Genomic DNA, 27701 nt, shown 5'->3' on the forward strand with positions numbered 1-27701 from the left:
TTGAAAGTACAGAATAGCTGGATACTACTTTTAATGGTGGGCAGAAACCTTGGGAAGTCCTTGACTTCCCAAGCAATTATGTAAAGTCACCAAAGAACATTGTATTATATAATAACAAATACTGGGTGAAATCAGGATCATCTCTCTTCTGGCTCTGCCAATGGAAAATCTCCATTTCTGAAATTTACTTGGGTCACAGAATTCTTGGCAAAGAAACTCAATCGTCTGAATAAAGAACCTTAACCAATCAGATTTTTATTTTATTTTTAGAAGAAAACATGAACAATTTACTGTATTTACTGATGTCTAATGAATGTGATAGGATCTCTTCTCTTGAAGAGATACAAGTTAAGATTAAACCACTTTCCATGAGTTTTAAGAATGTAAGAGCTGTTCTGGATCAGACTAAAGAGCTATTCAGTTTTCCATTCTGTTTCACAACAGATACCTATCTGGAATCCATAACCACAAGATCTATACAATGGTATCATCCACTTAATTTTTCAGGCCCTAGTATTGAGAATTGTAGGTTCATAGATACTCCAAGGAATCTTAAGCATCGTCCATCTCACTAAGATGATAAAACTGGGATTGGGTCGCATTAAATCAGCATACATCAGCATAAACTAGTAACCTGAGGGACCATCTCATCCCCTTAACATCAACCTGTCCCACCTGGTCATGCAGAGAGGGCATGCTGCGAACCCCGCTGGGAATTCCACCTGGAGGGGTCCAGGAGGCGTGCCTTCTCTGCAGTGGCACCCGCCCTGTGGAATATTCTGCCCCCAGAGGTAAGGCAGGCTCCTGCGCTCCCAGCCTTCCAGAAGAACTTGAAAACCTGGTTCTGCCACCTCGCTTGGGGTGGGAGAGGTAATAGCTCGTCTTGGGGGTAGCTAGCACCAGAGATCTTTCCCACCGAATAAGAAAGTTGCCCCTTGGGTTTGGTATTTATTTTATTTTTATTTATTGGTGTATTTATTGTAATTTATATTTTATGATTTTAATCTTGGTTTTATTATAAACCATCCAGAGTCCCCTTTTCTTGGGGGAGATGGGTGGTAATAGAAGTTTGAAGAATAAATAAATTAATAGATACATGAGGGCTCACACATCAGAATACAGCACCTTCCACAGTAAATCCCTGCACTGGTGTGCCAGAGATATTACATTAGACTCTCTATCTGTGTCGTTATAAAGGGATAGTCTTGGAAGTCATCTGAGCAGCCATTTACAAAATGTAGCACAAACTCAAGTTTATTATCCCAGTGGAAGTTAACCTTGTATTATAACATTCAGTTTATGGTGTGACCTGAAAGTAACAAAAATATAACAAAATTACCAGAGAAACAGAACATCAGTTCCCTATCTAGTTAACAACTATAAAATAATATTTAGAAATTATAGTCATCTCCCTAGCCCAAGCTCAACCATAATGAGCTTATTTACAAAAAAAACCCCCAGAATCTATAGTTGCTTTAGACAGCATCTTAAAGAAGTGAAAAGAAGCCAACATGGCTGATAAATTGTAAAAGAATTTTTATTATTAACTCAGAACTGTCTTTGTTTTCTGGGGCATGCTTTATTGGTTACACTGCAGTGCCATTTGGGCAAAGTAGTGGAAGGATGATTATTTTTAAAGTGTTGTAAATAAGCCCAAGTAAATAAAATACTTGGATTTATATCTCAACGATAAGCTAACCTTTTTGATAAATGCCCAGGTTAATGGGCAAAGAGGAATTGCATTCTGGGTAGCTGATCTCCTTGCCTGTGTCAAGACAGCCTTGCATTTCAGTCTTTGCCTAAGCAGGCACTGACAATGCGTCTGCTTACATTAGGTCAGGTTTTACCACCAACGGGACAACGTTCTGTGGGATGTGATGCACAGAAGAGTCAGATGCCCACCCAAAGCACAGACTCACTCTGACAAGAGGCAAATACTTCACCCCAGCAGGTCAAGCATTCCCATCCCATCCCATCCCATCCCATCCCATCCATCCACTGATGTAGCTAATTAGTATACAAAGCAGCACTCAGGCAGCGTGCTCATTTCAACTCAGCTGCTTTCTCCAGAAAACATACTCTTAAAAAATATTTTACGATGGCTGTTAGCTTAGATTATTTCACAATTGGGTATTACAACACCATTAAGAGGTGTGAAATCGCCTGAATCAGTATACAGTACTGCACCTCAGTCCTTTTTATATGCATGTAGAACAAGAAGGGTGTACTCAAGTATGTTGGGGGGAGATCTAGCCTGTTTTGGAAAACCTATTATCTTTATAAGAACTGGCAATTCCCTTTTGTAAAGATGGTTTTATTAAGCCACAGAAGGAGAGTCAATAGCCTGAATGGTTACACCTTTAAAACACATATATGAGCGTAATAACATCAGTGAATTTTCACTAGGAAGTTGGAATGAATCATGGGAAATTGTGGGGAAATGATGGGAGCATTTTAAAAAAAAAATCTTCTTTTTCTTGCTGTAAAGCTGGCATGGTTTGTTGTTTCTCCTTAGTTGTTAGATTATTAGCACGATAGCTTCAGTTCAGACTGTTTTAATTATTACAAGTAGTGTTATTTTGTAAAGTGCATTTGAGAAGCCACATATAATGACAACCTACATTTCTGAAATCAAATCTAAAAAAAGAAAGAAGTAAGCAAAAGGTGAAGGATCCATATGGATGACAGGGCCATAGATGTGTTTAGTGATGTAAACAACTTTTCCTGGCTTAATGTCCCCAGATGACCACACTTCCCAGATTTCCAGACTGTGTGGACTCTGGAATTTGGGAACTATAGAACCAATGCATTTGGAGGGCAACTGGTTAGAAAAGATAAGTGTTAGTTCCAGAATTACCTCAACCTGATTTTTTGCAGCTAAAATGTTGTCTTATGAAATACAGATATAAACTTACCTTATAAAGATAAATGATGGTATGGATTTTAACAAGGTTCTGAAAGTCCTTTCTGTCCTTAATTCCCTTCTATTGAAATCAATAAGGTGCAAAAGCTAAACCTGGGCTGAATTAAAACCATTAGCAACCTTTACACACACACAAAAAATCTGAAAACACTTGGATGTTTATTTTGTTCACTAACTGATGCTGACATTTAAAGCAAATAAATTATATTGAATCTCTACATTTCTATGTTTAAAGGTGCTCTTCCCATACTCCCTTGAGGATAAGACGCTACAGAAGTCATATTTTTTTATCCATGTTGAAATTTTTGGATTCTTTTTAGAGGGAGACAGGAAATGTTGAGGAGGGAAGACTCTAGAGATATTAGCAAGTGTTCTTCCTCCTGCCTTCACTGTGTTAAAATTTTACCAAGGTATTTAAAACATGTGTTGCAGAAAATGTGATTTACAGACAAATTGAACAGTGTTCAGTGACCCTCAAACTCACATGGCCACCTGTGTGTAATGGACTAAGGTCAAAACATTCCCTCACTTTTTAAAAACATATGGCAGAGACCTGATTCAAGTTGGTTATTTTTTCCTTGCTGTTTGTATTCCTTAGCCTCTTTGGGGTGCTTCACGGCTTATGAATTTTAAGGGAGGTGGGGAATAACTCCAAACACCTTGATGCAATCTTAGTTATCTATGTATGTGGCTTAAACTTACACCGCACAAATGGGGCCTGCAACAAAATGAGACATGTGGAAGGCTCTCTTTTAGGAACCCAGGCACCCTGTCATGTTTAATAGCCTAGAACTGGAGAGAGCCAGTATGGTGTCGTGGTTAAGATTAGTTGCTGGGAGACCCAAATTCTAGTTCATCTTAAGTCATGGAAGTCACTGGGTAACTTTGGGTCAGTCATTCTCTTTCAGCACAACTTCATAGTTCAGGAAAAAAATAGAAGACAGAGTGTTATAAATGCTGCTTTGAGCTCCCTAGAGGAAAGATACAGTATAAATCGAACAAACAAGCAGACTTATTTCCATTCCATCTTCCTCCAAACTCCTTCAGTTGTCCATTTTTTTCCTCTGTCAATGTTCTGGAGCCTTTGAGCTTGTTCACCATTCATGGAGCTGTTGGTCCCCACCCTGTGGTTTTGCTTTCATAAGTCGTGCTGTTGGTCCTTCTACAAACCTTGGGGGTCTTCCAAAGCCTGCTGATGCTTCTCTTTTATGGGTGGATGGCACCGTTTTGCCAGTATATGGTAACTGTCACCACTCTGAACCAGAACAACAGAGAAAGCATGAGATGCTACTAATATGTATAAAGAGTAAGTATGGTTGCAGACAGTGCTAGCAAGAAATGGGCAAGGGAAAGTGGCTAAAAAGCTGAGATCATGAAGCAGTCATTCCAAGTTGGCTCAGTTCATATGGACTGCCTATAGATTTGCATGGTTTCTGCTTAGGTATTCCCTGTCTATGGATTTACAAATGTTTGTGCTAAGTGGAAGACTTATGTATCTTATTTTTCCTTTGGAGATCTTTGCCACTGGCGAGAGAGGGATTGGTCATGTAACCTATCCCAACAATACAGGTTAGGTTTACTTCCCCATAAGTGTTGGGTGGAAAACTCTGAAATGTAGTTAAAGGCTGTAAGACTTGGCAAGCCAAGAATAAAGAGGAGGTTAAAGCAATCAGGACAATGGCAACAAAAAGTGAGGGTTAATTTTTTTCTGCATGTAGCACTGTTATATTTTTGGTTGTATTTCATCATATCTTCTGGTTGTTTTCGCCAATAAATTTCACCAATAACTTTAAAAAAAATATTGCAGGATTTTTCTCAACTTTTACCTATCATACTGGCTTGTGGAGAAAACATGATGTTGCTACTCTGGCTAAGTGACATACTTTCATGCAGATTTGACCAAGAAGCCCCATTAATGGTACTTCAGCATCACAACCTTTAACCTTAAGATCCAAAATGCTTCCCAAAGATGATCTTTTAATCCTTTGAATGTTCAACATCAAGGCTGTCCAGACAATTCCAGGGAGCAAGAACAACTGTCTCTGGGGGAAGTTTGGGGCAGTTAGAGAGTCAGTCTTCATGAACTCTGTAGCTGTTCCCCTCTGTCAAAAGGCAGAGCTGAGAATGCCCCCCAACTTCTTATGAGGCCTTAGGCTAGTTTGCAGCCTCAGCTGTGGTGGGAGACACTGTCTCATCATCAGGACCAAAGTAAGATCCAACTGCCAGTCTAGGAGAAGAGATGCCATCTTTGCCTTGAGCAGCAGTATGTCATGGGCTGGCCCTGCCTGTCATCTTTAAGCCACAGATGGCAAACTGAAGAATGGCTGCCCAAGTTTGATTCTCTAATGACAGATCTAAGGAGTTTATTTGTGCAGATTGCTGAACACCCACGAGGAAGAAATTTGTTTTCTGCAACACATCAGGCCCTGATAAATTTAGCCACTTCTGAGAACAGTTTCTCCCCTGGTGATTTCCTGCCTTCAGTGCCTTTCCTTGATGTTTTCTGTTGACCTGCTTTTGAAATCCTTAGCTGATATGCCCACTTGAACATTTGAATTTTTAAATGAATATATTAATTGATTGCAATATACTCCATCCTTCTACATGGAATCCTATGATTGAGATAGGGAATTCATGTCCAAATTCAGAAAGCTTTCTAAAAGCAGAGTTCAGGGTATTTCTTTTTTAAAAAATCTAATGAGAATTCTTTAATTTCCACTCATAACTTTTGAATTCACAAAATCAAACTTTAATGGAGTTTAAAGCAATCTAACATTCACTCATCACAATAGCAAAAAAGCAGATTAAAAACATTTCTGCCTGTAATTTTCTCTGATAATTCTGCCAAACATTTTAGACACATTTTGGTATTTAATGGTATGAAATACCACAGGCAAGTATCTTCCATTTACAGGAGCCACCTGCTCCCAACAGCTTTTCTGAGATTCTTTTTAAAAAATGTGTAATACAATACAAACATGTGTGTTGCATTAAGTCAGGTTATCCCAGGTCATGCCATATGACACAATATATCCCAGTATAATCTGATGCAATGCAAATCACTCACTACAGCATAAATTTGAAGAAAAGCCTTTTCCCCCTCCCCAACTTGAACAGACAACAGCTGGTGTAGATAAAGTGTCCATGCTATCCCACATGGGCAGGTATTCCTGGCTTGATATTATCTGTATTAACGATAGATGATTCTGCTTGACTGTACTAACTCCCCACTGCAAATTCATCCAAAGCATTCCATTTGCTGTTTTTAAAAATGTTGAATTAATTTAAAGAGACATTTCCTATCATGTCTGTGGAATCACCAATTTATTGGAAGCTTGGTTCAGCAGCGTACACAGAGTAGCGTATTGACTGAATCCCAATCCAGATTGGGGAAATATAGGTTCAAACCCCCATTCAGCCCTAAAGTTCATTAGATGACTGTGACCTGTCTCTCAGTATAATTTACTTAAAATGGGAGAAAAAATCCTGCACTCTATCTTGATTTTTTTTTTTTTTTAATTGGGGCAGGGAGAAGGAGTAGGATGCAAATTAATGGCATATATCAACCACAGTGTATCATTTGATCCAGAACTTTGGAAACTAGGTGGATTTGTTTTAGACTGATTCAGAGGCTACTTAACACTACTGGAGGCTGAATTCAAACCTTGTTTCAGAAATCTGTGCCTTGCACTGTGTCTTGCACTGACTATTATTTTAAAAACAGTATTTCCTTGATAGAATTGAGTGAAATTGACAGTACTGTACTGTAGTCTTTTGGAAAATTTCAAGTAAATGAGTAAAAAGAGAATTGGGCTTTAAGAGTTTGTTAAGGAATCTAAAATAAGATGTTTATTTCTTGGCAAAACAGGATGAAATTTGTAGGCATATGAGGTTTCTAATGGGGACAAGTCTACCAAATGTTAATAAACAGATTCAAGATGAAAGAGATTTTGTGAAAGACTTTCCGGTTCTCTTATGTATTTTTTGTGGACAACTGCTGGATACTATAAATGTAGAAAGATATAGAAAAGCTGAACTTATGAAAAAAAATAGATGAAAAATAGATGAAGCAATGTTTAAATTTTGAGGAAGGAAAAGATTTGCTTTACCACCAGGAGAGTCACAAAATTTCTTTCAACTGCCATTGCCCTGCGCAGGAAACTATTTTCTTAATCTTCTGTTTTAATCAATGTACAATTTTACTTTGTTCATCTATGTTTCTTACATTGCATCTAAGTTTTATCTTCTGTCATATCTTATTTGTCACTGACCAGTATACAATCTTATCCATACACACACTTGTGCCCGTATGTATTCACTAAGCAGTATAATAATCACTGGGTAGAATTCTAGTATTTTACTCTTAAAGTGTTATTAACTAATTTAGTCACTTTTTTAACACGTAGGTTCTACATTTAATCTCCTGCTATCCATATTTACTGTACAGTAGTAAATGTCATATGCATTACTGCTGATGTCTTTAAAATGTTTTAGATTTTAAGGCCTCTTTATTGTTCTTTTTAGATAATGTCTATGCTTGCTTTCCTGTCATAGCTCCCCATTTTTTGTTATTTTAATCTTTTTATGTCAACTGTTCAATTCATTAATCAGTGACCATAATCAATATTACCTATGTATGTAATTCATCCATATCCCACAGAATCCAAAGAGCACTCTTTGGCTTAGCCCAGATCATGGCTTAGCATGATGCAGAATAAGGGGTACATGGTCTGCTTGTGGTTTCCTGGGTTCTTTTTGCATGTTGCTGTGCCTTGCCCAAGTCTCACAGGTATACCACCTTGTGCCCTCTGTTAGGACTTCAGTTCCTATCAGTGCCCTCCAGCATATCTAGTGGAAGTAGGTTATGAGAGTTATAGTCTAAACCACTTGGAGTACAACAAAATGTCCACCAATGCAACAGAGACTAAAAAGAGGGTAAAGCCAATTGAGAAATTAGCCAAACAAAGCATCTTACTCATCAGCACGGCTGATTTTTAACTTCTTTTTAAATTAAAACTGTAGATTAGCAAAATTTAGAAACCCAGCCACTATCTGGGTCTTGCTTCTGCTCTCAATTGCTAACACAGTTTTAGGATTATTCAGATTTGGATTTGGTGTTATTAAGAGGAGTTCAACTTCAGATACCTCAGGAAGCTTTAAGTTAATTCCAACACAATACTGGATACAGGAATCATCTGAATCTGGTTTTTAGTCAGAACTTTTCCCAAAACTTGTTTTTAAAATTAGAACTCAGCTGTGGTACAAAGACAGGATGTAATGGTACTAAACATATACAGAGTACCTTTCTTAGGTAAAGGTAAAGGTTTCCCTTGACATTAAGTCCAGTCATGTCTGACTCTAGGGGGCGGTGCTCATCTCCGTTTCAAAGCCGAAGAGCCGGCGTTTGTCCATAGACACTTCCGTGGTCATGTGGCCAGCATGACTAAATGGAACACCATTACCTGCCCGCCAAAGCCGTACCTATTAATCTACTCACATTTGCATGTTTTCAAACTGCTAGGTTGGCAAGAGCTGGGACTAGCAACGGGAGCTCACCCAGTCACGTGGATTCGAACCACTGACCTTCCGATCAGCAAGCTCAGCAGCTCAGAGGTTTAACCCGCAGCGCCACCGTGTCCCTTCTTAGTGATGCTCAAATATGTTCATTTTTTAAAACTGCAAAATGAAATCATGATTTTCATTTATGTAAATGGGTGAAACTTTCAGGTTTCATAGTACAAATTATTCAATGGATTTTGGTTCATATATTCAGTACCTAATATTCAATTGTTCATTAGGGCAGGGAGACCCAATTTCTAATCCTGCCATAGGTATGAAAGCCAACTGAATGATTTTGGCTAATCACTCTAGCTCAGCTCAGCCCTAGGCAAACCACTTTTAAAAATTTTACCTAGAAAACTACATGGATTTGTCTATGTAGTCACCAAGAGTCAAGACTGACTTGAAGGTGCATGAACAGACACACACACAATTATGAACAGATCTAAGTCATAATAAATGCTGCTCTCATAATTCAGATGAAACCCATCAGTTTTGTTAAACACTGGAATGGTTTGAAAATATGTCAAATTGATTATACAGGATTTGGAAATCCTGCTGATGCTGATAAGTAGGAAGTGCATGGGTAAGTAACCTATGGGCTTTCAGATACTGTTGGACTCCAGTTCCCATTATCTCACAGATTGGACATGCTGGCTGAAGCAGAAAAGAGTTTAGTTCAGCAATATTTGGAGGGCTGCAGATTCCACACTTCTGTGGTAATTGGGTATCTATAACTGATCACTTAAAAGCAAATAAAATATATACCGTAAAGAATATCATGCATAAATTTAATGGCATATGGGATGCTTTTTCTGGAGAGCTTTGTCTGCAACAATATTGCCTTGACAACAGTTGCTGTGAACTCTTGATCTAGTAATCTGCTTCCTTGGCCAGCTGATACACATACACGTACAAACACACACACACACATACACACTTACCATCCATCTCCTTTCTTACATTATCTTCTCCCTTTCCCTTTATCTTCCTGTTCCCTGACTGAAAACTGAAGACCAGATTTCCAGTAATCCCACAGAGGCCCAAGACTGCAGCAACAGGGACATAAGTTAATTAATAGAAAATCTTTTCTTCCTGTACCACCCAAATGGATGATATTTTTATTTTTCACAACTTTTCAGATTCTGTTCTAATTTTAGTTGTACGTCTTCAGAGAATAATAAATTACTGACTGGCAAACAGTGTTGGAATCATGGTATCTGGGGACTGCCTTTCTTCCTGTAGAGATTGACCATTTTCTCTTAGATCATTATCTGATATCCTCCTTGGGGTAGGTACCCTTGCCTTCAGAGGTGCAGCCAGGGGTTAGGTTGGTGATACCATCTGTCTGAATAGACCTCAGTGATATCATCTGAAGAGTTACAAGTCAGGCTACAGAAAAGTGCCAAGGGAAGATATGAAACAAGGACCTTCTCAGTGGTAGATGTGAATAGGTAATCCCTCATCCTCACACAGCAACTCTTCAAAATTGGGCTGTTGAGTGGGTTCCCCCAAGTCCAGTCTTCATTTCTTAAATTTCTTAAATCATTCCCTGAGGCTCTGTTTCAAGGGTTCCTACCTGGCCTTCTTCCAGTTGTGCTCTGCAAAAAGATCAAGCAGTTGTCAGTGAAGGGCACAGGGTATGAGGTCAACTGAGAAAACTAACATGTTTATTTAGAAAGGTTAAAATAAAAAGGAATTTTCAGACAATAGTTTATTTTTTCAGGAGTTTAGATCACTTTATGGATAAGGGATGGTTGCAGAATGTTGTTTTGCTTTTATATGTTCATATATTAAATATAATCAAAATGGGAGCATTAGTACAGACTCATGGGTCTATCCAGCCTGCCCTTTGCTTTCAGATAGGCCCATGAAAGGTATCTCTAAGCCTCAATGATTTCTCTTCATGATTTTATTTGGCTTTAAACCCATATTTTTCTCATAGACCAGCCATGTATGCTATCTCGAGGGAATACAGAAAAGTCCTAACCGAAGGGGCTTTCCTAGTTGCATGAAAATATATGCCTCTTCAACTGTCCTGATATATTACTTGGCAGGAAGGAATTCCCCACCCCACCCCACCCCCATCCCCATAAAGCCACACTTATTTAGAAGAGCAACAATTGAAAAGTGAAGTAAAGTTTCCTTCCACTGTTTCTAAAAAGTTAAAATGCCCTTCCGTCAAATTGGCTTTGGGCATCTGGAAACATGAACTATATTGGGAGAAGGACAGAAAGAGTGCAGCCTTGTTACTTTTGGATAAGCTCTCTACAGTTGTTAATAATACAACCTATGGTTTCTAAGGGAACTAGATGGGTGAGTTGAGCATAGTTTGTAGTAGTTCCGCTCCTTTATTTATTTATTTATTTATTTGATTTTTATCCTGCCTTTATTACTTTTATAAATAAGGTAGCAAACATACCTAGTACTCCTTCTTCCTCCTATTTTCCCCACAACAACCCTGTGAGGTGAATTGGGCTGAGAGAGAGTGACTGGCCCAAAGTCACCCAGCCGGCTTTCATGCCTAAGGTGGGACTAGAACTCTCAGTCTCCTGGTTTCTAGCCCAGCACCTTAACCACTAGACCAAACTGGCTCTCAGGTTGGCTCACTTCCCATACCATTGGGTGAATATCTCTGAGTAATTTTTCTTAGAAGCACCATAAGAAACCATTTGTCCTCAACAGTATATAATGTCCTTTGAAGCCAATAAGAACAGTTATTTGATTAAGAGATATGGAGCCCAGTGTCATCTAGATCAGTGACAGACAGGTCTCTTTCTATTACATCTGAATCAAGAGAGGCTGTGAAGATGCCAATGTCTGGATGCACTGATAAACTATATAGGGGACAAAAACTGATTATGAATTCTGATGAGGCCAAAATCTTATGGATGGATAGTTCCTGAAACTAGTAAATAGGTAGCCTATCTGTTCTAGATAGGGCTTCATTCTATTAATAGAGTAGTATACTTACTTATCTGATACACACCCACTCTCTCTCTTTTTTTTATTCCTCTTTTTTCTATTATCACTCCAGTACCCCAAATCCCAGCTACTGTTATCTTCATAATACTCAGGTATTTAGGTCAAAAGATAATACCTGAAAGACTAACTTGAATTCCATCACTAAATGGGGATTTAACAGAGGTCTACCTCTTCCCACCTCCCACTGACCATTTTGGCTATGTTTGGTTGACATCCTTTCCCATAGTTTATTACACTAACCCAATTACTTGGGACTGTAGGACACGCTGCACCATAAACTAATCACATGGGATGCAATAGTCCAACACACTACACTAGAACATGGCTGACTAGCTGGAAGTCCAGTGTGGCATACAAAAATATCCCATGAATTATTATTCCAATTTGCAAAAGGATTTTCTAGATCTAGTCATAACAATTCTATCAGCACTTATAAATAGATATAGAGGCATTACAGCTTTTTCTCCTATGAAATGAGCCTGATTTCCTCCAGTATTCAATTAATTAGTGACAGTGGAAATTAATTTCAACATTCTTCACTAAATCTTGACCCCTCTCTGCCTTTACTGATTCATTTGGACTGCCCAGTAGGTTAAGGCCAAGCAATTAAAAGTAAAGTTTTACAATGCACAGGAGCCCAAAGAAAGCATCTCTCTTTGAAATATTAAAGCAGCCACATCTTTTGCAAAACTCACATGGCTGCTTCAAAAGCTGCTCCTGGTTGTCTCATTTGATCTGAAAAATTCTGTCGGTCAAAACTCACAGGCTGAGTTACAAAGTAGTGAACCACATTTTAATTTAATGTGTTGTGCAAACACAGCCCAAGTAGTTAATTCATGGTTCAATACATGTCATACAGCCAGGAACAGCTTCTGAGGCAGCTGTGGAAACCTCGCAAACCCATGGATGTTTTAAGGATTTTAAAAGAGGTGCTTTGTTTGCACTCTCACCCATTATGAAGCACCTCTTTCAAATGCTTTGCACAACCCTATTGGCCAGTGCTTTTTATTTATTTTAAATTATTGCTAAATGTAATGCTTGTGCAATTTCTTTTGGACACCAAAAAACACACGCACACTTAACTCTGAAAAGTGTATAATAGCTCCAATTATTAGAAGGACAGAGAATATTGTAATACCACAGCTATTAACCAATCGCTACTGTTTTTACTCAGCTGCTTTGGCAAACCCACAAAAGTAATTTTCCCTGACTTCAGCCCTGAAATAAACTAATACAGCTCCATCAGAATGTATTAGTGTACTTCTAACATGAAACAACTATAGGTTTCTGTCTATAATTAATGTGCCTTAATGTTCGGTTTCTTGCATATTGTAAAAGTTCAATAGACTGTTGTATTCACATCACATTAGCCATGGTTTGCAATCAAAGTGCTCCACTGAAATTTATTTCTCTTTTGTGGATTATATCAAGAAGTACTGCTCTATAGATTGTTTTTATTCTCAGACTAAAAAATACCTCCTAGTTTCGTGTCAAAATGCATAAATGAAGCAACACATTTTGAAATGTGAACTCTGGGGAGAAAACACATTATTTGCACTATAGTGTTATACTGTACAGATCTTCAAAACCTGATTGTTGAGAAACAGTACAACTGAAATGCGACTCCACCTTCTATAAAACTACTCATTAATAGATGGTGCTGCACTGAATTTAACTGGCTGCAGCTCCATGGATTATTGTAAGAGATGTGGGGTGTGAGTTTGTGTACAGTGAAACAAATTGGCTTCTGACAAATGCAGATTAACATTTCCAGTGCTGAAATGGACAATGTGAGTAGCATTTCCCAACAAACAGGAATTAGCCATTTGTGACTAGGATCCATTGTGCACTACCTTTCAACTGAGAATCACACTAATGACACTAACTACTGCTTGAACTTTTATTTCAGGAATGAGTTCAACAGTTATACTTAAGATTACTTACTTCTTTGGCAGTGTGAGCCTAATCCTTGTGTACCAACACTGAACTATGTTTGTTAAATAATGAAAAAAAAAAAAAAGATGCAGCACCATACAGTGTTTTCTGAAAATCGTTTAAATAAATTAGTGTGACCCAAGGTAGAGTAGAAGATGGTACAAATATTTGACATTTTTTCTTTCATGCTTTTACATCAACAACATTCCTGACCCTGATTATGCATTGTCTAGCAAGTGAAATCTGGCCTCTAAATATTAGATGTTTGATGCTGCTAATTTGGCTTCATCTCCTGCAGCTTACTTTCTGCAATAGGAATCAGCTATTTTCAAGCTGTAGGGTGGTTGGTTATTAAAAAGAGTGATGAAAAAGGGAGCTTTTAATGCAATAAAAAGGAAGTGCAATTATTTGATGCAAGAACTTGAGAATATTTTAAGTTGGAAATGTGTCATAAAGACATTGTACTTGGCAACTGAACATGTAAACATTTCCAGAGACAGCCTTTCATCATATGCACAAGATGCTTCCTCTGACCGACATTGTCTTGTTCTAAAATGTCAACTCTGTAACTTTGATGCTTGCGTGCTCCTTCTGTAAGTGTCTTCTCAGGCAGACAGTTTACTAATTTGAGGCTCAGCAAACCTTTCGCTGCACAGAACACCTTGAGGTTAGCACATTTCTAATCATTATTTGATAACAGAAATTTGTAAGCATCACATCCCCAGTAACGAGAACATTGTATCTTAGCAACCGGCCTTGATAGTCAAACAATTTCATTAAAGCGTAGCACCTCTTAGCAGGTGGGTGAGTGCGGGTGTTGATAAACATTTATAACATGATCAGCCATTGTGTTTGCCAACACTATAATCAGCATGACAAATATATGAATTTGTTTACAAGCTCGTCAATAGCCAACTGAAGTTGGTAAACTACCTTTCAGGCTGGTTGCTGCTGTTGCAAAGGGATTCACAGACAGATTTCTTTCCATTACATAGGAAGGTTGGGAAGGTTGGCAGAAAAGCAGGGGGGCAGAAAATGTATTGTGCCATTAAAAAAAAATCCCATTTAAATTATCACACAAAGGATGTGCACAAGTAAGGGCAAGGATTAAATTGTTAACCCTGCAAAAAAATTGAAGGAATTTTAAATGGAAACCTTACCCATTCACTACTGTTTTTCTAGCATGGCAGCTTGATAGGGAGGAAAATAGTATACACAGAGTCCCAAGCTATATTGTTGTGAATGCAGAATTTGCAGAGAACCTGTAGGTTCAGTTCATGTATTCAGCTAACAAACATGAAGTGGCAAAAGATCACCTAGTCCAGCTAGGTATGGATGAATACCCTTAGTTTTTATATTCTTCCTCTCCTTCAAGATGCAACATGTATGCGTGGGGGGTATATAAAGAATACCCTGTAAATTTGTTTAAAATAGTATGAAATAAATAAGGAAAATCCCCCCAAAATATTATATAACTTTGGAGTTAATGATGCATCTTAGTCATGTTTTCCTTATCCCAGATAAGGAATTGTAGACCTTCTATCTAGTTCTTCTTTTGCCCTGATCAAAACAGGGGATAAGTTCAAATGAACCCATTGAGAAGGGCTCCTGGCAGTTCTTATGGCAAGACTGAAAAATGAGACAGCACATAAAACACCAGTCCTTATAATTTTCTGTACTGTTCCTGTGACAGCTGCTTCAGGTCTGATTTTCTCCAGTTTATAGAATAACTAGGCAAAAACCAAACTCTTGTATTAATAAAATTAGGAGGAGCAAGTTTTAGTGTATCTATAAAAAATTAAAATATAATCTGCACATAATAAAACCTGATTTTCTACACTCCTACTGTCCTTCCACTGAGATTTACAGAATTTTTAATTAGGCAGACAAGAGGTTTTAAAGTGGAATTCGAAAGAAAAGGAGAAAGAGGGCCTCTTTGGCACGTATCAACATAATATGAGCCAAGGAGAATACACACCATAAATAATCCATGATTTAAAATTTGAGTAAATCAGTCCAAAATATAAAACTATGAGGAAACCCACAATGGATGGTTTTGAGTGTCCTCTGGGCTATTACTTCCTTTTCTGGCAGTCTTCACTGAGTCTTGTGTTCACAGAAGGACTCCTTCCATGAACTGATGGATTCATCTGAGTCCAACCCCTTCCAGGATGGCTGGCAAAACTTCCTCAAATTTGCCTGCACAAGCTTTCCCCAAATGTATTAGGACTACAATTCCCAGAATTCCTTGAATGTCCTCTGAAGTCATTCCACATATATTCAATGGAGTTTAGCGCCATGAAAATGTCCAAAAGATCTCCTTCTCAATTGTGTGGGTTTGCCAAGGCTTCTCAAAATTTACAACAGCTGCTTCAGACCTAGTAAAACTATTCATGTGACAACTGAACTTGCTAGGGTTTGCAAAAGAACCGATGGCAGATTTTCCTAGAGCTTGCTCATGGTCTGTCTTGCTTTTAAAGAGAGAATTTAATTGCTTTAATCCAATCCAAAGTTGCCACCAGGTAACATCAAATCTGAACCCTGCAGTTGTGCAAGTTAAGTGATTCTCCAAAGGCACCCAGATAAAAGGCTGGAGCTTCAGACACATCAGATCCAGAGCATTTATACAAATACTTGCCTTAAACATTTGCAGGAAAAAAAGCAAATCTTTCACATTTCAAAAATATCTTACCTTTTCCTGCTCCTTTAAACATCAAGTGAGAAACAAAGGTTTCTCTCTCTTTTTAATTAACTATTTTACTGTATTTATCGGGTTGAAATGGAAGAACACAGGAGTAATGCAGGGGTGAGCTTCAGGCCGCTAGACTCTCTGAAGATGACCAAGACCACCTGTGTCCCTCCTGACTTACCAGCACTGACACCAGTATGAATTTCCCCCAAGGCCCTGTTTCTGCAAGGTCCAATGAGCACAGAGCCCGCTTAGGGCGAAAGCCAGAGTGTCTGACATGTTAAGTTTGCATGAGAGGTCTCTATGGTCAATGGGCCTTGTAGGGAGAGGGCCTCCCAGGAAATTGACAGCAATGGTAATATCAGAGAGAGGAGCAAGGAAGAATATAATGTTGCTTCCCTAGCAAATTCAGCAGTGTTATGATTTCTGGAGGCTGTGCGGGTAGCCAGTGATATGCATGCTGTAAAGGGGTCTACTTGCCCCAAATCCATTTCCCAGCATTGCAAGCTGCCCTTAACAGCCAAAATCATTACCTATTTCTGTAATAGAGGAAAAAGTGTTCTATTCTATTTAAATTGGAACTACCACCACGCAAATAAATGCAAGGAATTAAAAAAGGGAAAAAGAGAAGAGGAGGAGCGAGGTAGAGTGAAATTCACTGTGGCCTGCTACATTGTTGTCAAAATGATTCCAATTTATTCCATTTCATAAATAGTTTAAAATTTTGTTTGGTTGAGGACTGGTTGATTAAATGCATATACTAAAATTTTACTCTTTTCAGCCGGGTCAGTACATTTATTAATCAAAGATGTTCTGAGAGGCAAGTAACTGACCAAGTATTCTTCTGGATACTGCAGTGTGATAGCTGTTCCATTGAACTGAACTTCATCTGTAGCAATTTCTGATGCAAAAAGAAACAAATGTTCGATCAATGGGGAAAGTAGGCTTTTTTTTTTAGAAGTCAGTTTCACTTCTCACTTTGGTTTCACTCTAGAGGATCTGCAACTTGCTGGTTCAGCATGTCTTCCATGGTCCCCTTTGGTTGTTGGTGGCGGCATTATGTTGCATGTGAAACCCACTCTGTTGATACACATTAATAAAGTTTAGCAAGAGTGATCTGACCCAGTCTACACGGTGGTGGTGGTGGGACCCCTCATTGTGTAAAGGTGAGATTCAAGCATATTTGGAAGTAGCCTCTGTTGAAATAAGAATGGATCAGCTGTGCATAAAATGCAAAGTAGCCATGTGAGTAAAGCACTTTGACTTACTTTTTATTTACCTTTCTGAATGTTCAGAGATTATTTTCCATAGAGCTAGCCAAACCTCCCTGTCATTCTGAGTGTGTCTAATCAGAATATGTGAAAAGGTGAAGGACAAAGGGCAATAGAAAAGGCACTGTTTGGGGGGTTTTATTTCAAGATATGAAGATGATAAAGACAGACAGACAGAAAAATTATCAACTTCAAGATACAAAGATATATCTATATATCTATCTTCTATTCCATCTTTATAATTTCTATAAATAAGGTGGGAAACATACCTAATACTCCTTCCTCCTCCTATTTTCCCCACAACAGCAACCCTGTGAGGTGAGTTGGGCTGAGAGAGAGTGACTGGCCCAAGGTCACCCAGCCAGCTTTCATGCCTAAGGCAGGACTCATCACCTGGTTTTTAGCCCCTTGCCTTATCCACTAGACCAAACTATCTATCTATCTATCTATCTATCTATCTATCTATCTATCTATCTATCTATCTATCTATCTATCTATCTATCTATCTACAGCCAGCATAAATAATGACTGCTATTACTTGTTCTTGTAGTACAAGCACCAAGCTGAACTCCTTTAACTAAGAACCGTGGTAAACCACACATTGCACATGGCAGTAGTTTGAAATCCTAGAATCCTAATCAAGACCATTGCTGTCTAGTAACTCTTAATCCCAGGTCACACGGAATCACCTACATAGCATGTCAATTGTATCTGGCCCATTCAGGGAGGAGCATTCAAACTCATTGGCATGTTAAATGCATTCACCGTGCTGCTAGATGCTACATCCAACCAGCTGCAGGGTGCACATCCCTGATCAAAAAACTTTCAAGCAGGAGGGATGGATGCAGAGTCTTATGGCCACCATGGTGTTATTCGCATAGAAGGCGCAAACAGGATGCCTCCCAGCACTAGAGAATGGTGACTTATCCTCTTCAGATCAGGATAGCTGCTGTTTTGTGTCTAGAAGGACGGTCACATTCTTTTAAGGGCTGTGTCATTTTAAAAGATCTCTTTACCCATTTTGGAGTAGCATTTTTTTCATTAGTGGAAGTTCTCTCTCCCAGAGCGTTTCCCCACTGCTGAGTTGAACAGCAAGTCAACCATCCTTGAGCCCAAAAAAAAACCTATGCCAGCATGAAATGTGCCATCCCCCTTGCTGATCGTGATCCTCTACTTTCTTTGGTTCCAGCGACTGCACTCACCTGATTTCCCTCCAAGGTAATGAGTGGCAAAGCCTAATGGCTTTTGTGCACCCTGAGATGGAAGGCCACTGGATCTGGTATGCAAAAATCCAAACAGCCACCAGGTGACTGCAAAAAATCTGCATATTCTTTGCTGCCATCTAATGGGAATCTGGATTTTCCAGGCTGGATCTAGTAGCCCTACTTAAGGCTGCCTTTGGATGATGCTGGAATAAGTGGGAAAACACTGTTTTCATAGCCATCCCAGTAGGAACAGCTTACATGTTATGGATGAGATGAAGACAATATCCTGGGAGTACAGTACAAAAAAGATCTTGCCAGGGTATGTTTATGCTTAGCTGCAACTGCGAAAAGCCCTTTGTGGTTGTTGGATGCATTAGCACTGTCCACCAGATTGTTTCTTTCATGGAGTAGAATAGAGGAGGGATCACCTGGTGTCTTCCTTTCCACCTCTATCCTGCTACTGTTATGTACATAAAAGAGTTAAGGCTGGAATAAGCAAAGGCCCCTCCCTTTGAGTATGTCCATGCTAATAACCCATAATATTGTTTCCAGTGGGTCTGGAAAGTTCTGTACTTTTTATATAGATAGTTATAGATAATGTACATTCTTGCCTGTTTTTCATGTCCCTGCCTGCTTTTGCCTGCCTTTGGTCTTACTTTTGCCAGGTAGGTGTTTTTAATCTTTGTTGATGTTTAATAAATAAATACCAAGCTATAATTTTTGCTAGATGAACTAAGTGGCATGTGTGCTTGCTCTGATCTGAATAGACTAGACACGTGCTGGGTACATATTAACCTGGAAATTACCCACAGTAATTCTCCAACAGGAATCACAAATTCTGCATCTGAAAATCACTGAATAAAGATCCACCCAAATTTCTAAGATTTACTAATTTTATTTTATTAATTTATTACATTTCTGTTCCAACCAATCCATTTGAAATCAAAGCCATATGATCAAGCAATGCACCTGCAGTCAGTATTTATTTATTTGGCAAGTAGGCAGCTAGTTTACAAACCCTTCCATAATCAAGGAAAGCATCGTGGACAAGGCTCTAAGGGACTGAACACCCTAAGAAGCAGCATTCTTTTAAGACAGGTAGGCCGGAGGTAGATCTGGATGGGATCTAGTGGAGATTTGCAATAGATTAGCCAGTATTTCTGATTCCCAATTATTTAACCATAGCAGCACCAAAATGATTCTCTCTTCCCATCCACAACTGTATTAAAGCTTAAGATACCAAGAGTAGATTTCCATATGCGGAAAAAGTGTAAGCTCCATTCTGATGTTCAAAAAATAGTAGTAGTAGTAGTAGTAGTAGTATTGTAGTAGTAGTATAATTGATATTCTAGAGGTGATGGACTCATCCCTGGGGTTGCTGGGGGTGTTGACGACCGACAGGAAGCTGGTCCACGAAGTCACGAAGAGTCGGAAGCGACTGAACGAATGAACAACAGTAGTAGTATTACCCAGGGCACACTATTTGCATCTGTTTCTCGTTGGTGGATGTCAAGACTTAAGTAAAAAGCAAACTAGTTCCCACAAGCTTGAAGTCTACCAGCAGCCATGGGGTTTCATGGCACTAGCAACGTTGTTGGATTTGCTCAGCTTGTTTAAATTTTACCAATGTTCTAAGCTGTTATGCAAAGACAAAGGAAAAAAAAGAAGCTTGTAGATTTAAAGTTTGTACCTTGTACCTATGGCCCCCAAGGTAACATCCCTGCATCACTGACTTTGTACTGTATAGTGAGCCATTAATCTACCTGAAATACCTATGGTGAAGTGAGGCATTTTAGAATAGGTAACAGAGACTCCCACCTTTGAAACTTAAACCAACTACTATGAAGAGCACATTTGTTGCTGACGCATATTTCCTTCAGTGCATGTTTAGTTTGCTTCTCATCACAAAGGACCTGACAGGTAATAAAGTCAGCAATGTGCAGTGAAGCTGGAAAAGATAACTCACCTGACAATTAAATACAGTGTTTTTACATTGACTCTCAGTGCTTGTGAAACCAGTGGGAGCTCGGGGAATGTCACAGGAGATATTAATAGAACACTAAACTAGTGGCCCAGGAATGAGATCGGAGTAATGCTTCTACTGTTTCTCAAGGCACTCCCTGCATATCTACAAACGTAAGAGAAAGAAGAGCCAGTTTGGCCTAGTGGTTAAGGCAACGGGCTAGACACCAGGATTCTGTGAGTTCTAGTCCCGCCTTAGGCATGAAAGCCGGCTGGGTGACTTTTGGGCCAGTCACTCTTTCTCAGCCCAACTCACCTCACAGGGTGGTTGTTGTGGGGAATTCTGTGTGAACTCAACAAATTGTCTAGCAAACCATGGCTAAAGAAATTATGAGCTAAAAACAATGTATGACGAAAGCCAGACCATTTTGAATGGCTATAGATTTCCTGCAGGATTGAACGATCCCTGCAGGTCTTAAGTGGCTTGCTTGCTTGCTTTCTTATTTATTTATTTATCTATCAATCAATCAATCAAATTTGCAACCACCCATCTCCTCCCATCAGAGGGACTCTGGGTGGTATACAAATGACATTTTCATTTTCCACATAATTACTTAACACTTTTTGTCCATTTTTGTTTTCCCCTGAGTAACTCTTTGTCTGGGGTCTTCATCTCTTCCTGGACCTTCTTGTGATCAAAATCACTAATCTCTGAACAAGTTAGACCTCCATCCACATTCCTTCATCCTGCCAAAGTCACCTACTGGGCACAACCATACAGTATATAACCCTGTTTCATGTCTGCCAAAAAGCATTATGGCATCTAAGGAAGGAGACAGCAATATGGCACTTCGCCGGTCTCTCTCTCTCACCCCTCTCAACATTAAAAGGCCTGATTCTCTACAGATAACATTTTATAATTCCAATAGAAGAGAATACATGTAGCTCAGGGTTGAACTGTGGAGTCCTTGGTGCTCTCTGAGCTTAGTTGTTTGCTTACAGACATTTCATTACCCGACTAGGTAACATCATCAGTGAGAGTGAGTGTGGGGTTTGCTCCCTGTTTATATACAGTAGCTTGCTCTACCAGTGTTGGTGTGGGTGTGATTTTCTCCTTGGTAGTTTCTTGATTAGAGTATTGTTTTCTGCTTGGTTGTTTGTCTGGTGTTAACCCCTGCTTATCTGGGTGTTGGTTGCTGGAGAGGATTTATTCTGGTCTTTTTGTTTTCTTCTTGCTTTTTTTATTGTCTCTTTTGAATGGTGTATAAATGTGGTTTATCTCTATTGATAGCTAGTTTGTCTGAGTGCCAAGCTTCCAGAAATTCCCTAGCATGTTTGGCTTTAGCTTGGTCTAGGATCCTCACAGTTTCCCAGATGAAACTATGGTTGAGTCTGTCCATGTGTTGTGAGATTAAGGAGTTTTCACTGTGTCTTCTGGCTGCGAACTGGTGTCCATGGATGCACTTTGCTAGTCTTTAAGACATGAATGCACCAGGTTGCTCACAGTTGTTGCTCACCTAAGACAAATTACAACTTTCCCTTTTGATGTATGTAGCATAATTGGAAAACAGGAAGCAATTCACAGAGTGTAATGAGAAGAACAAATAACCTTGAGGAACAAGAGGAAGAGCCACAAGCAAGACAACAGTCAGATAAAAGAAATCTGAGTTCAGGGCAGAAATGTAATTTGAGAAAGCATATCAAATAGGACCCACCCTAGTTCTCTTCAATGCAAAGACAGGGAGGGGAGAGGCACATTCACACTTGCAAGATTCTGTTACTGGAACCTTACAATAAAAGTAGTATTAGCATTCATGATTTTGGTTTCCTAGTCTGGTCTACCTTGAGGGGCTGACCCACAGCCTTTAGTTTGCCAGCAACGAAATACATTAAGCATCACCTCTATACAATAAGGTCTCAAAAATCATCCCCTCCCCCCATCATTATTCAGCTCTTAGCCAATATATATCATATAATATTGTGGAGCACCTCTATTCTAGAAGAAGGTGCATTCTATCTTTCCTTTACTATAGAGAACAGAATACTGAGACCCCTCAGCCAAAGGAGGCTGTGTAACACAACAACTCCCAAAAGGGTCTTGCAAGAGCCAGAAAAGCGAGGAGTCTGATTAGTAAGGCAAATCTACATGACATTTATTTTTCTTGCTCTTTCTCCCTCCGGTTTTCAGACCAGCACCTCTACACTGCCACCCTTCCTCTGCTCCTCCTCTGTTAGGCAATCAAAGACTTCCCAGATGTGACCATAGCAGACTGAGTCATTCTTTAAAGCCAAGAAAAAGACTCTGCAGAGCCACCATCAAATTATTACCTCTAGGCACACAGTTCTTGCACTTTCCTGGGTTACAAAGTGACCCAGAAGTGTGCGGGGACATTCACTGTACAAATCTCTCAAGTGTTCTGCAGTCTTCTTGACTTCCTGGACTTCAGGTAGATTCAGGAGGATGCTTATTCCATTGGATAATTGTTAATAGGATAGCCAGGAAGCATAAGCAACTAGAACTGCAGCCTGGTGAAACCAGCTGCTGGAATTTCTCATGAATAAAAGAAACCAAAGAGAGCCTGCAAATGTGTAAGTTAGAACAGAGCAAAAATGGCAATGAATGACATGGCAAAATAGAAGCCATTTTTGTAGAGGAAGAAAACTTTCAGGAAACTGAAAAACAGATTTCAGCACAAAATTAAGTAGAAGTGAAACCTGTCTTTGGTCTGCTTCTCTACCTTCCTGAATTGCAGTTTGGAAACCCTGGGTTTGCATTGCTTTTTCACCTCATCTAAACTCCTTTTTTTTGTTTTAATTCATCATGCTTCAATTTTGCATTTCATCTTCTGCAGCTAAATATTTGTTCTCCCCACGTTCTTAATTCACCATTCAAATTCTGTTTTCAATAAAGGGGTGACAGTTTTACATGCAAGGGTTGATTAGATATGAATTTAGCTGCACAAGTACACTCACAGCATGACACATGCTGAGAGAACAATATTCTCAGTCATATTCGTTCTAGGTTGGACTCTAAGCATGAGGCACAGTCTGGGGAGATGCCGAGGGGGCGTACTTACCCTGTCATCTGGGAATGGTTTGATCCTGTTGGGCCTGAGGAAGGGGACAGGATCCTCCGGACTGCAAATGCAACCACATGCCATCTTGACCCTTGACCCTCCTGGCTGGTAAAATCGGCCAGGAAGGTGACTTATGGTTGGGTCCAGGCGATGGTTAATGCATCCTTGAGGGAGGGGGAGTTTCCGGCTGCCTTCAAGGAGGCGCTGGTACACCCCATCCTGAAGAAGCCATCCCTGGACCCTACTATACAGGGCAATTTTCGCCCTGTCTCCCACCTTCCCTTTTTGGGAAAGGTGGTTGAGAAAGAGGTTGCATTGCAGCTCCAGAGGATTCTGGAGGAAACAGATTATCTGGACCCCTTTCAGTCAGGTTTCAGGCCAGGATATGGGACAGAGACTGCATTGGTCACGCTTATGGATGATCTCTGGCAAGAGCGGGATGGAGGGAGTGCACCCATCCTGGCCCTTCTTGACCTCCCAGCAGCTTTCGATACCATCGACCATGGTATCCTTTTGGGTCGGCTCAGGGAGTTGGGGGTGGGTGGTGTAGTTCTGCACTGGTTCACCTCCTTCCTCCAGGGCCGGTCCCAATCGGTGGTGATCGGAGAGGAGAGATCTGCCTTTCAACCCCTCCATTGCTGGGTGCCGCAGGGTTCAGTTCTCTCTCCTCTCCTATTCAACGTCTACATGAAACCGCTGGGCGAGATCATCCGTCACCACAGGATGAGGTATCATCAATATGCTGATGATACTCAGTTATATATCTCCATCCTGGGTGAGGTAAGTGATGCCGTAGCTGCCCTCTCCAAGTGTCTGGGGGCTGTGGGGGTCTGGATAGGGAACAACAGGCTTCAACTGAACCCTGGTAAGACAGAGTGGCTGTGGGTTGATGGTTCCTCTGTATCCAGGACGTTATCATCTTTGGTTCTGGATGGGGTTGCACTGCCCCAGACAGACTCGGTGCGTAATCTGGGGGTCCTCCTGGACTCATGACTCCTGCTCAATGAGCAGGTGGCAGCCGTAGCCAGAAGGGCCTTTGCGCAACTTCATGTTGTGCGCCAGTTATGCCCTTCCCTGGATCAAGAGGCCCTCCGAACAGTCACTCATGCCCTGGTCATCTCCCACATAGACTATTGCAATGCGCTCTACATGGGGCTACCCTTGAAGAGTATCCAGAAGCTTCAACTGGTCCAGAATGTGGCCACACGAGCAGTTATTGGTGCCCCAAGTTCGGTACATGTGATACCACTGCTGCACATGCTGCACTGGGTACCAGTTTGCTTCTGGGTCCAATTCAAGGTGTTGGTTATTACCTTTAAAGCCCTACATGGCATGGGGCCGGGTTACCTGAGGGACCGTCTCATCTCCATAACATTCACCTGCCCCACCAGGTCATGCAGAGAGGGCATGCTACGAACCCCGCTGGTAAAGAAATTCCACCTGGCAGGATCCAGGAGGTGGGCCTTCTCTGCAGTGGCACATGCCCTCTGTAATATTCTGCCCCCAGAGGTGAGACAGGCCCATTCACCTCCTGGACTTCCGGAAGAACCTAAAAACCTGGTTCTGCTGCCTCACTTGGGGTGGGAGGGGCACCAGTTCATCTTGGGGATGGCTATTATAGATCTCTCCCCAACAAACAAGATCCATGCTGCTGAATTTTATATTTTATATTCTATATTTATTTTATTTTTATAGAGTTATTTATATTGTAATTTATGTGTTTTAATTTTGATTGTAAACTGCCCAGAGTCCCCTTTTCGGGGGAGATGGGCACTGAAGGAAATTTGAAATATAAATAAATAAATATTTTACTAACTTCTGAAGGATGTAAATGCAAGATATTGCAGAGGATGGTATTTCTGGTAGTACTTTTTCTTCCGGCTGTCTGTTTAAATCTGTTAAGAATCTGCAGAAAGGCAAGGCCCTAAGAGACACTTCAACAAATAGCTGCTATGTACCAGAATCTGGCTTGCTTGTAACTCTGAAGTAGTGACAAATATGAGAAGCTGCCCTTTTCGCATTCATTATGGAAAAGGTTTCTCAAAGTTTGAATGATCCCTGTAACTCAGAAAGAGTGGAGAAAACCTTGACCAAAAGCAATTCTGAATTTGGGGAAATGAAGTCTTTATTGCTTTTCACACCCTGGTTATCATTTGTCACCCGTTATCCCAATTATCATCATCCACTACATTTTAAATGTGAAGTGCCATTTTAATGAGGTTTCTTTGGTTAAAAAGATACTTGAAAACACTGAAACTCTAGAAATGGCACCGTCCATGCTTCCTTTGTCCGCTTTTTATGCTAAAACTACCTGAATATACTGTATATATGATAAAGTTTCAAAAATGCATTATGAGATATTCATCCAGATCTGAGGATGAGAGAAGATATGGCCTAATACACATTTTTAACCAGTGAACTTCATTTGTCTTAACTAGTACCATCTTATTGCCCCATATAAGGTGCAGTAGCATTAAAAACATAAGTGTTAAGCAGATTAGTATGTACATCTCTCAGTTCCATGCTTGATGCCTGGCAGATGAAGGTGAACAAATTGAATCCCTGAAAAACACTGTGTTTGATTTTTTTAAAGATACTGCCTACAGTAACATTGCTTCTTTTATTTTACTTATTCAAAAGGCTTATATGCTTGTCCAATCCAAAAGGACTATATTCTCCTTTTACAATATAAATAATCAAAATAAACAACCTAACAATTTACAATTAAAAGAACTTCAGCATCTAATGAAGAAACATCAAACAAAGCACCATGATGAGAGCTCACTACTTATAGCAGATCTACCCCCAGGGCCCCAAGCCAGGTTGCAACAGTTTTCCTAAAACTTAACAAGATGGGAGCTAATCTAAGGAAATACAACCTCCAAAGACGAGAGGCTGCAAATGAGAGGGCACAATGCCCTCACTCCTGAAGATGACAGTCCCATAGTGTAGGGGCCCAGAAAAAAGCTATCCTTCACAACCTTAGTGGATGGGCAGAAACCACTGGAAAATGACCTCATAGAAATCAAGGTCCTGAGCCATATAGGAATGTAAAGGGAACAGTCAGCACCTTGAATAGTGCTCAGAAATGAACTGATAACCAATGCAACTCTCAAAGTAGAGTTATTGCATGGGAGAATGTTGGCATTATCAACACTACCCATGCAGCTGCATTCTGGACTAGTTGAAGCTTCCAGGTGGTCTTCAAGGATAGCCCCATTTAGAGCACATTGCAGTAATCCAAAAGGAAGACGACTAAGGAGTGGGTGACTGTAAGCATTCCGGTCCAGGAATGGTCATAACTGTTGCACCAGATGTAATTCTGCAAAAGCCGTCTTTGCCACAGCTGCCATCTGTTTTTCAAGCAAGAGCTGTGAGTCTAATGAGGCTCCCAAATTACAAACCATTTCTACACAAATGCATGCAAAGAAGTACAAGAATTAAAGATGGAATATCCTTGGAATTGGGAGGTTTATACCCACAATCACCTCATCTTTCTGGGATTAAGCCTGAGTATGTTCTTCTCCAAGCAGACCTTCATAGCCTCCAGGCATTGGGATAAGACCTGTGCCATACTTCCTGTTTGGCCCAGTGTCAAGATATATAACTGGGTATCATTCACACACTGATGACACTTGACTGGCAGCCAAACCTTGCTTCCCATTCCCAACCCTTGGAGGTGGTCTAGGATGATTGTGACCAAATTAAGAATTAAACATCAGGTGCCATCTATCACATGACTGCCCAGACATACAATCTGCACTCGTGCCTAATAACTGGAGTATGCAAAATACCTAAGAGAAAACCAAGAGAGACCTGGAGAGCCTCTCACAGAACAAGGAAAGTTGAAATGAACAAGAAACTGGCAAAAAAGAGTCAAGCTAAAGCCGGAGAAAGGGAGACAGAAAGAACAAAATATGGTGCTTCACAAGCAAAGGTAACATTTCTTGGGCTGCTGAATAAATGCAGGTTCCAGGGTAACTCAAGACCACCATCTATCCAGCTCAAATACTGCCTACCCTGCATAGAAGATATGAAGACTCTAGAAGACTCAAGTTTGTTAACTGCAAGAGTTTGCCAGCTATGTTCAACTGA

General features: G+C 40.1%; 1 long non-coding RNA gene across 1 annotated transcript in view; it reads left to right on the forward strand.

The window, feature by feature from the left end:
* The first annotated feature begins 17213 nt into the window (after positions 1-17213).
* The window catches only part of LOC134489582 (uncharacterized), a 48940-nt gene continuing 38452 nt past the window's right edge, over positions 17214-27701 (forward strand). The window contains exon 1 of the long non-coding RNA XR_010067146.1: positions 17214-17336. This is a non-coding gene — a long non-coding RNA (uncharacterized LOC134489582). The remainder of the gene's footprint in view (positions 17337-27701) is intronic.

Source organism: Candoia aspera, chromosome 1 (genome assembly GCF_035149785.1).
Source record: "Candoia aspera isolate rCanAsp1 chromosome 1, rCanAsp1.hap2, whole genome shotgun sequence".
Taxonomy (NCBI): Eukaryota; Metazoa; Chordata; class Lepidosauria; order Squamata; family Boidae; genus Candoia; species Candoia aspera.